Source organism: Phoca vitulina, unplaced genomic scaffold (assembly GCF_004348235.1).
Source record: "Phoca vitulina isolate PV1807 unplaced genomic scaffold, GSC_HSeal_1.0 scaffold1, whole genome shotgun sequence".
NCBI lineage: Eukaryota > Metazoa > Chordata > Mammalia > Carnivora > Phocidae > Phoca > Phoca vitulina.
In genome coordinates this window covers 20,623,571-20,633,278 of record NW_022589704.1, presented here as the reverse complement: position 1 = coordinate 20,633,278, position 9,708 = coordinate 20,623,571, and positions in this window count along the sequence as shown.

The window sequence follows — 9,708 nt, the reverse complement described above, 5'->3', positions numbered from 1 at the left end:
CGCAGATGTGGACCCTATTTCTGAAGCAGAATTTTTTTTTTTTTAAAGATTTTATTTATTTATTTGACAGAGACACAGAGAGAGGGAACACAAGCAGGGGGAATGGGAGAGGGAGAAGCAGGCTTCCCGCAAAGCAGGGAGCCCGGATGCAGGGCTCGATCCCAGGACCCTGGGATCATGACCTGAGCCGAAGGCAGTTGTCTGAAGCAGAATTCTATGCGAGAGCTCAACCCACTGTGTTCTGGGGGCCCCTAACCCCTGGCTAATTGCAGGGGGCTCCCCGACGTCGCAGTGGGCCACCGGGAAAGGAGTGCTCCGCTCCCTCCTCTCCGTAGCACAGGGCACAGAGCCCCACCTTTCACGGTAGTCCCTCTTCCGTGTCTGGAGTCTGACCCTTTCCTGCAGGGGAGGCGAAGGAAGGTGGCTCTGCTCCACCCATATCCCTCCTGACCTTCCTTCTAGAGGCCAGAGAGACACTTGGGGCCCTCACGGGTGGTGGCGGTGGGGGGATGAGCTTCTCCCCTTAGAAGAAAACCACGTCCCCCAAAGCAGACCTGCCCTACCCAGAGTGCTCTAGGTTGCACCAGGCCAAGGCCAAGGCCAGCCGGCCATTTGGTCATTTAGCTAGGCCATTTGGTCTGCTGCTCTGGAAGTGAGTTAATTCAGTTAGTCCTCATGAATCCATAAAGGAGGCACTATTAGCTCTACTTTACAGATGAAGAGAAAAATCTACAGAGGTGCCCAGCCTCCATGGCCCAGGCTGGGACCCCTAGCTCGAGTGTGGGTGCTGCTCAACCCCGGGTTATGCTGCCCTCTCTGGGCAGAAGCAGGGCGGGCTGCCTGGAGAGAGCTTAGGGCACTCTGGACGTGGGTTGGATCTGCCCCCTGTGGGTCAGCCGTCCCTCCCTGGGGTCTGATTCTCTTTCATCCACGGGTGAGGGTGCTCCTGCCACCCCTCTCTGTGCCCCTCAGCTGTAGCCCGGAGCTGGTGTCCGCTGTCGGGACGGGGCAGATGGTGCTGGCTCACCCCGCAGGTACAGCAGTTCTCAACCGTGGCTGACATTGGAGTTGACTGGGGCACTTAAAATACTCATGTCTGTGCCCCACCATCGGAGAGTCTGATCTGATTGGCCTGGAGTGGAGCCCAGGTAGGTTGGTTGGTTGGTTGGCTGGTTGGTTTTAAGGTTCCCAGGTGATTCTCATGCCGAGCTGGGCAAGAGGAAATGCTGGAGTCAGGACACCTGGGTTTGAATCCCATCCCACCACTTGCTGTTTTATTGCCCTGGAGCTACATAACTCGCTGAGACTCAGTTTTCCTCATCTGTCTAATGGGGATGATCTCAGCCTCAAATAGCAGGGTGATATCAATGTGAGACTGTGGATGTGCTTTGAAAACTAGAGGACCTTATAAAATGGGAGGGGTTATCATGGGGTCGTTGCAGGAGTAAACACCATGCCAGCCCCCATGCCCCAAGGCTTCCGACTCGGGTCGTCTCTGTAATATTTTTGCAGAGTGCATTTGAGCACATCACAACCTCCCTGCCTGTTTCTATGTCACTTACCCACAGCCTCCCTGTCCTCTAAACCCTCCGAAGAGGAGGATTTTATGGGTGTGCGAGCAGCACTCCGTGGTGGCTCTAGCTACAGGAACCCCACTGATGGATGGATAGTATGCCCTAGAAACCTTTTCTGAGGGAAAATATTGCATCCAAGTGGGAAGATGGCTGGGCAGGGATCTTGAGGATGTCAAGCCGGCTGGAGCCTTCTGGAACTGCCCGGCTGTGGACAAACACTGGGGCTAAACTGCCACCTCGGGGCAGCACAGGAAACTGCAGCTGAGTTTATGCCTGCCCTCTGAGGGTCATTTTGCTTAAGCCGTGGTCCCAGGAGTCCATTGTGGGTGTTTGTTAAACTCACAGAAGCAGGGGACCTGTCATTGCAGGCTACCTGAGCTAGAAGCTTGGGAAGGCATCTGGGAATCTGTACTGGGGCATGCCCTCTGGGCAATTCTAATGCATGGAATCACCCAATTTCTCCGTGACCCAATTTGTAGAAATCAGGGCACCTTCAGAACCCCTCGTTCAGAAATTATTAAGAATGTCAAGACAGCAACAGCAGAGCATTAAGCCAAGCACAGGCCCTGCGTGACTGCATGGGATGCATGCCTGGGAAGCCGGCCCTGTTCTTAAGCCCTCTGGATTTGGAGGGCCACCACTTGCAGCGACCACGGGTGTTAGACGCATCTTGAGTACTGGCTCCATTTGATGTGGTAGGTGAGAGCATGCGCCTGGAGGTAAGGCAGTCTTTGGACAGAATTTGGGCTCTACTACTTATGACTTACGCGACTTTGGACACATTCCTAACCTCTGAGCCTCATCTACTTCATCTTTAAGTATTGGGATAATTTTTATTTCAAAGAATTGCTTTGAGAATATAAAGTCACTTCTGTGATATAGTAAATGCTGCCTCAGTGGAATTAGTCCTGCATCCTAGGCTCCGTGGTCGGGTTTTAGGATGTGAAGATGAAGTAGACTGTGGGCTGACACTGTAGTGGACAAAACAGCCACGGAAGTCCGCCCTGACCAGGGGACGGAGGTGTGCCCAGGTGCCCTTAGGAGGAATATCTGCATAGATATTGTCCCACAGGGGGTGCAAAGACTGTTGTAGGGAGGAAGCAGGGATACGGGGAAGATTTGGGGTGTGTGTGGGGGAGGTGGGGTTCAGGCAGAGAGAGCACGAGCCATACGCGGGCTTGAGGCTCCCTGTGACGGAGGGAGGGTGTGGATAGAGAAGCAGCTGGAGAGGAAGCCAGAGGAGAGCTCATCAGGAAGGACTTTGGGGGTCTTGCTGAGAGGTTTCCGCTTTGGACTGAAATGACAGCATTTAAGCAGAGGATGGGCCTGACCGGATCTGTGTTTCAGAAAGCAAATCTCTACTGTGATATCTGCGAGGAGGACCTGGCAGGAAGGAACGGCAGTGATCCAGGTGAGAAAGGAGTGTGATTTGGACGAGGCAGGGCAAGTGGGGAGCAAGGTCAGATGGGAGAGTTTTCAATGAGGCGGCTGATTCCTGGGACCTGGGCGCTTGCTGGACGTAGCAGGTAAATGAGGAGTCCGCAATGACACTAGGGGTCAGGCTACAGCAGCTGGGTGGATGCTGGCTGGTACCATCCTCTGGGATTGCAACCAGAAGGGGAGGAGGCATATGGGGAGAGAAGAGGGGAGAGTTTAGGAGGAAAAGTGATGAGTTCAAATGTTGTTCTTATTTTTGAACTTGTAATCTGTAAGGTGTGAGATAAGATAGGCAAGGTCCCTGAGCATACAGGATGAGTTTAGTTTGGGGCACATTGAATTGGAGTTGCCTGGAGGACACTGGGTGGAGAAGACACATTTGACTTTCCCATCACCCTCATGCTGACATCCAGATTCAAGAACAAGACCCATTGTTTCTATCCACAAGATGCTGTTCCTATGTGCCCCCTTCATTCCCTCTCCATCACCCACACAGCAGGAGAGGGGAGCTGTTGGAGAAGGGGCAGGAGCGGCAGGTGGGAAGGGCTGTCCTTTGGAAACAGGAAGACGAGTTCGGGTGAGGGCAACAGGGTGGTGGTTTTCTGGCTGACTCCGCAGGGGTTTGGATGGGAAGGTAGGATATTCTCACAGGTAGGTCTTGCTTTTCTCTGATGGGGAGAAGGCAGTATGGGGAGAAGCATGAAAGGGTGTTGTAGACATGAGGGGATGTGAGAGCGAGACAACTCTAGCAGGTTCCTCAGGCAGGATTTGGAGCTTGAGGATTCCGTGATGATAAGCCCTCACTGTGGTGAGACTTTCTCCATCAGGGCTCAGCAGGGTGAGTGCCAGGGTTGGCTGGTGAGGCTTCTCCAGGGTTGAGGTGCTGCAGGGCGGGAGAGACCCAAACCGTGGAGCCCTGGGTCTCATCTCCCTAGGGAAGGGGGCAAAGCCAGAGAGGCTTGATGGGTTGGAAAATAGAATGGGGAGGCCAAAGACTCATTCTCCCATCAGTAAAATGCTGACATTGCAGCCCCCATCAGGTTTCTCACCGTAATATAGACTATGATCAGAGTGGGAGAGTGGGTGTTCAGACTCTCCACGTGGAGCGCTGAGGCTCAGCGTGTGGCTTCTGAGCTTTGAGGAGATGGAGACGAGGCTGGTGAAGTCAAGAGCATAAGGAGCAGTGTCTCTGGAATTTGGCCTTGGACCAGCTTGGCATGCTGGGGGTGGGGAGGGTGGCATATGAGCAGGCTGCAGGTGCCAGCCCAGTCCTCCTGGGTCACAAAGACCCTGTGAGGGTCTGATCACTGGAGTGCTGTGTGGGTTGTTCTGATGACCCCTGAGCTGTGTGGGGTAGGGTGGGGCAAGGGGCCGAGCAGCCAGGAGCTGGGATCCTAGATGACCTCATGGATGAGCAGGGAGTTCACAGATGAGGGCTGTCGGGGCAGAGAGGAGGCCCAAGGGCAGCAGAGGAGCATGGGAGAGTGGGTCCGGCTGAGGTGGGCCCTAAGGGAGGACCAGTGGGGAGAAGACGCCTGGTTGGCCCCCACCCCCCCCAGCAGCATGTGGGTGGCAGTAGGGTGAGCAGTTGCCGAAGGAAAGGCCAGGAGACAGTCGTGGGGCAGGTGGTGCCAGGTGGCTGGACCAGCGTAGCCTTCCGAATGCTACTCCTCCGGAGCCCCCTCTTCAAGCCCCCTGCAAAGGAAAGTGGGAAGACTCCGGATCCTTCTCTGTACCTCCTAGTGCAGCGAGGCAGAGGCAAGGCCAAGGGGCCTGCTCCGTCTTTGCCTTTACTGCTGGGCGCTGGCTGAGGGACTGCACTGCTGAAGGGTCCCAGGGAAGAGAGTTTCAGTGACCCCTTCAGAAAGATGCACGCCCAGCAACAGGCCAACCCCTTGCCAGGCTGGGATGCTCCCAATTACTCTACTGGCCCCATGCCTCGGATGGGGCAGGGTGCTGGGGTTTGGGCTGGGCCGAGTGGGGGTGCTGGGCCCGAGGACCGGGAGGCCCTGTAGGGTGCCGTCGGGGGATGCATAAAGGGCAGGGTGCTGCTGTGCACCTCACACGTGAAGGGGACACATGGAGATTGGGAAGGGGCCCAGGAGGAAGGAAAGGCGGACGTAGGACAATGGCTGGAAGGTTAAGTCAGAGTCACCGGGTGTTCATAGGTTTCTTCTTCACTGGGCAGAGACAGCTGGGGGCTGGGTAGGAGCGGGCGGCGGGATTCACATCGGCCCAGAGGTTCCCAGGAGTTAAGAGTTTATGAAGCACTAGAATAAGCAACTGAGGAATGTTCTAGAAATGCCTTCCTGAAAATCCTCTCCAAGGAAAGGAGACCCATCATGGGCTGAAGTGTAGATTAAGGCCACTTTACTTAAGAGCAGGGGCTGGGATTCAGGGATGATGAGGATAGTGAAAGCAGCGGCTGAGCGTGCACTGACCACTTGCTGCCCTAAACACACTGCGTACATGAACTCAATGGGATATTTTGAACGGATGGAGAAGGGGGCACCCAGGTTTGGATGGGAGGCCGGGTCTGGGGACTCCCCTTGGCCTTGCTTCTGCCTGGACTGTTCTCCTGCCCTCTGGAGTGCGGCCCGAGTGGACCCCTGTGTGCCTCTCACCCTTCACCTGCCTTCCCTGGGCCCTCGGAGGACGCTGACGCGGGCTAACTGAATGCATAACTTTATTAAATAAATGCTTTGTCATGACAAAAGACAAAGATCAAGGAGTAACATAAATTATAAGTTGAATAAATAGTATACAGCAATCTTCACTTTTTTAATAAAACGTGAGATCCTCTGGCTTTTTTTTTTTTTTTTTTTTTTATTTCCTCAGGTACAAAATGCTAAACGGGAGGCGAGCCCCTCTGCATTCAGGTGATTTTTTTTTTTCTGCTTTTTTTTTTTCCCCCACAAACTGGTTTTATTTGTCGATTTATTTTTTCATCCTTTTCACCAGTAAAGATTATGAGCATTTATTAAAAAAAAAGTTGAAAACAAAACAAAGGGAGAGAATAGAGCTAAGATATGTACGTACGTAAGACTACAGAGAGCTACAGTAATATGTGCTGTGGTTATTGCTGTCTTCAAAAAAGAAAAAAAAAACCGGTAGGCAACTCGGAATCTGAAGGAATCTTGTCTGACAACTGTCTATCCCTGTGGGCTACTGTGTGGTGGTGGCGGTGGGAGATTGGGGACTCAGGCTGGTGGGGGGGGGACCAGAGAAGTTGGGGGTGGGGACGGTGCAGGCGGCTGATGCGCTCCACCTTCCCTTTCCCCATCCAGAGCGAGGAGTTAGAGAGGGGGCCAGAGTCTGTGAGAAGGGCTAAGAGATATACTCCATTAGAAAACCAAGAAAATATGTTTATAAAAAGAAACAAAAACCTAGGAGAAAACAAAAGTGGAGAAAAGTGCAAAAGTAAGTCTTGCACTTTAGTGGTTTTAAAAATAAAGACAGTACAACGCCCAGGTGGCTGGCTGGCAAGTCCCCATCCCCTTTGCCACCACTTCTCAAAACTTAGCCTCCTTTCTCCAAAAATGTCCTCTTTGAGCCCAAGGCTTGCTTCTCCTTGGCCCATGTCCCTCTGAAGTTCCCACCTGCACCACAGACCTCTGGGGGTGGGGGGGCTGAACAGATGGAGAGGGGCAGCCCCGGGCCCCCTTGAGAGGGGCGTGGTAGCCATGTGGCTGCCAAGAAGCTAGGTGGTGGGCGAGCCGTGGGCGGGCCCACCTCCCCAGGGGAGGGGGCTGACCCTGCAGGATTACCATGGAGACCACTGAGACGGTGATGGGAAAATGGGTGAGGAGACAGGAGGTAGACCACATGGGGCCTCCTGGGCCTCCCGTCCTCCCCTGTGGGGGGGTTGAATGTCCCCAGGCCTGTCTGTCCAGGCCTGGCTGTCTGAGAAACTTTAGAGTCTCTTCTGTCCCGGATGCCCTGCTTTGCCCAGGTGGGTAGGGAAGCTCTGGGGGACGGAGGATCAGTCCTGGTGAGGCCTCCCTCAATCACCTGGCAGCGGTGGGGAGGACAGGTAATCGGCTCCCTGCTAGAGTGAGGCATGAGTCAAAGGGGGATGGGAAGAGGCCCACTGCTGGCTGGGTGGGTGGGTGGGACAACATTTAGTCTTGAGGCCACAGAAAACTCCAGAGCCTAAGGCCTGGAGTCAAGAAGATCCTTGCTCAGGATCCCAGTTCGCAGCACTTCCCACCAGCCTCCCCTTCTGCCCTGCTCCGGGGACGCTCCATCTTCCTCCATGACTCCCTCCCCAGGTCAGGCCTTCCTCTTGGGAGGTTAGTCTCATCCGTCATGAAGGTCCAGCGTCCTCTAGGGAGTGGCCAGCTGAGCAGAGTCACTGCAAGTACTGCACTCACAGATTTGGGGGAGTCAGCATGAACTTTGGAAACCCAAAGACACTGTGGAGTTACACCAGCCCTACTCTTCCCCACCTCATGGCTGACTGCAAAGGGCCGAAGGAAGGGGCAGACACCCATTCAGAGTCCACTAAACAGCAGGGGAGAAAAGAGAGAGCCCCTCTCAGGAACAGGGGCCTTGGGAGGGGTGTGGGGTGGGGTATGCGATTCCTGGCTCAGTCTTTTCTTAGGGGGAATGGCACCCCAGTATCCACGTGGCAGATCCCAGTTAGATGACTGCTCAAGATCCACAGAAAGAATGGGCAAACAGAAGAGTGAAGTGGGAAAGGTTTACAATACTGGCCTAAGACACAGAAATGTGAGTCGGGGGTTTGGGGACAGTCGTGCAGAGAGATGGGGCACATGGACGCAGCAGGTCGAGTAAGTCCTCATGGCTGCCAGCCCCATCAGGCCCTTTTGTCCTATGACAATCGACCATCTCTCCTGTCCCAGCCAACTGTCCTGTCGGGGGGGCAGAAGACTCCCCCCCGCCGAGTTCCGTAGCTGCAAGTTTCCCACCAGCTGAAATCTGTTTGCTTCTCCGCTGTCCCTCCTCATGGCCCCAAGTCCGGTGCTAGAGTGGTCTCTACGGTGTCACGCCATCAGGAAAGAGCGGAGAGAGTTGTGTTCTCAGCGAGGAGGGGTCTCCTTTGCCAGTGTCCAAGCCCCCTTCCTGGGCAGGCTATCTCTGGCCTCCGAGGACAGCCCTGTGGCTGCCGATTTGTTGAGGAAGTCAGCGGGGTCGGGAATTTTCTTGGTTCAGAATCTGGCTGGCAAATGACAGCACCGTCGGGGCATCCATCTGTCCTGGGCCTTTCTTCCATCCTCTATCCCAGGGAGAAAGCCTGCACTGGCCCGGGGTCACGTGAAGAGCTTGAAAGGCTCTGTCCTCAGTCCTTCATTGCAGGGTGAAGGTGGCCACCTGCATGCATGGTCTTGTCCCTCCAAAGGCACAGACAGCCTGTGCCGATTCTTGCTCCTGTCCAGTGGCTAGGTTCTAGAACCCACCTAACGTTACCCACCTTCCCCGGCTCCCAGGCCTGGAGTCAGCTCATTTCTCTCTGAGAAACTGCACCCCCATTCTCCTCTTTCTGTCCTCTTGAATCCCAAAGGACTTAGAGGGTGGGGAGCCAAGAAGTTGCTCTTGGCTTTGTCCCACTTTCTGTTGCTTTGCTCCAAAGCTAGAACGGGGCAGTCCCCCGCCGTCCCTCCAGCCCCGTCCCCCCACTCCCTCTACTCTGGCCTGCGAAATCGCTTTTACCATTTCCCTGTATTTAAACCCGTTCACTTCCATCCTGCTCGCTGCCATCTCTCACTTCAGCCTCTCTCCTGCTCTGCCGGCTTCAAAATGCAGGTTCTGCCTCGTTGAAAGGAAAAGGCTGGGCAGGCCCCGGGGGTCAGACTTGGACCTGATGTGCTCCTTTGGTGCAGGGCCCAGAGCCGGTGACTTCCAGAGGGTCTAAAGGCTAACTCAAGAGGTGCTGGGGATGTGGGGGGGTGCCCCACGGAGCACCCTCATCTACCTGGCTGGGTGGTTCCTACGGACGCACCCGCACCCGGGAAATTGTGAAGGAGTCCAACACCGTGGCCCGCCGAGGGCTTGGGTCTGCCGCTCCTGGGGGGCTGGCAAAACCGCAGTTACGGAGTGTGTTAGAAGAATATGGATTTTCTTGGTTTTCCCAGAATGAGGAAGCTCCTCAGTGCCCCCAGAAGAATTATGAAAAGTTAATGCAAACCTTTGAAAGAAAGGAAGGAAGGAAGGAAGAAAGCAAAAAAGAAAGAACATAGATGTATATGCCTTATATATGACTACATGGAGCCTCATAGAGAAGTCCGTACGAGGCCGCATTTATTTCAGCCTATCCTCCCCCAGAGAGGCCGTGCTAGTAGTGAATGGAGTGCCACGAGGGGCTGGAACCACGCATGTGGGCGTGATCTAGTCACCTCGGAAGAGCAAGTCTCTCCACTCGGGGAGCGTACTGCTTTCTGAAAGTCTGCACGGGGACTGAAGTACGCACACATACGTCATCATTGTGTATCTGCTTCGGAAAACCTATCTATCTAATAGCACTCGGTTATTCATTTGCTTTGTCTTGAGAGGAATGGAATGCATTTTAGTTTTCATAAGTTTTGGGGAGGGAGAACCCTCTGCCGCGGGAGGGGGAGGAGGGGCGGGGTCAAGCCGGGCGCTTGCTGGCTGGAGGTGGAGATCAGGTCCAGGAGAGGCACTGACCCCTTCTGTCGTTTCCTTTCTCCCCCTGCGACCAATCCACCAAAACCCTCAA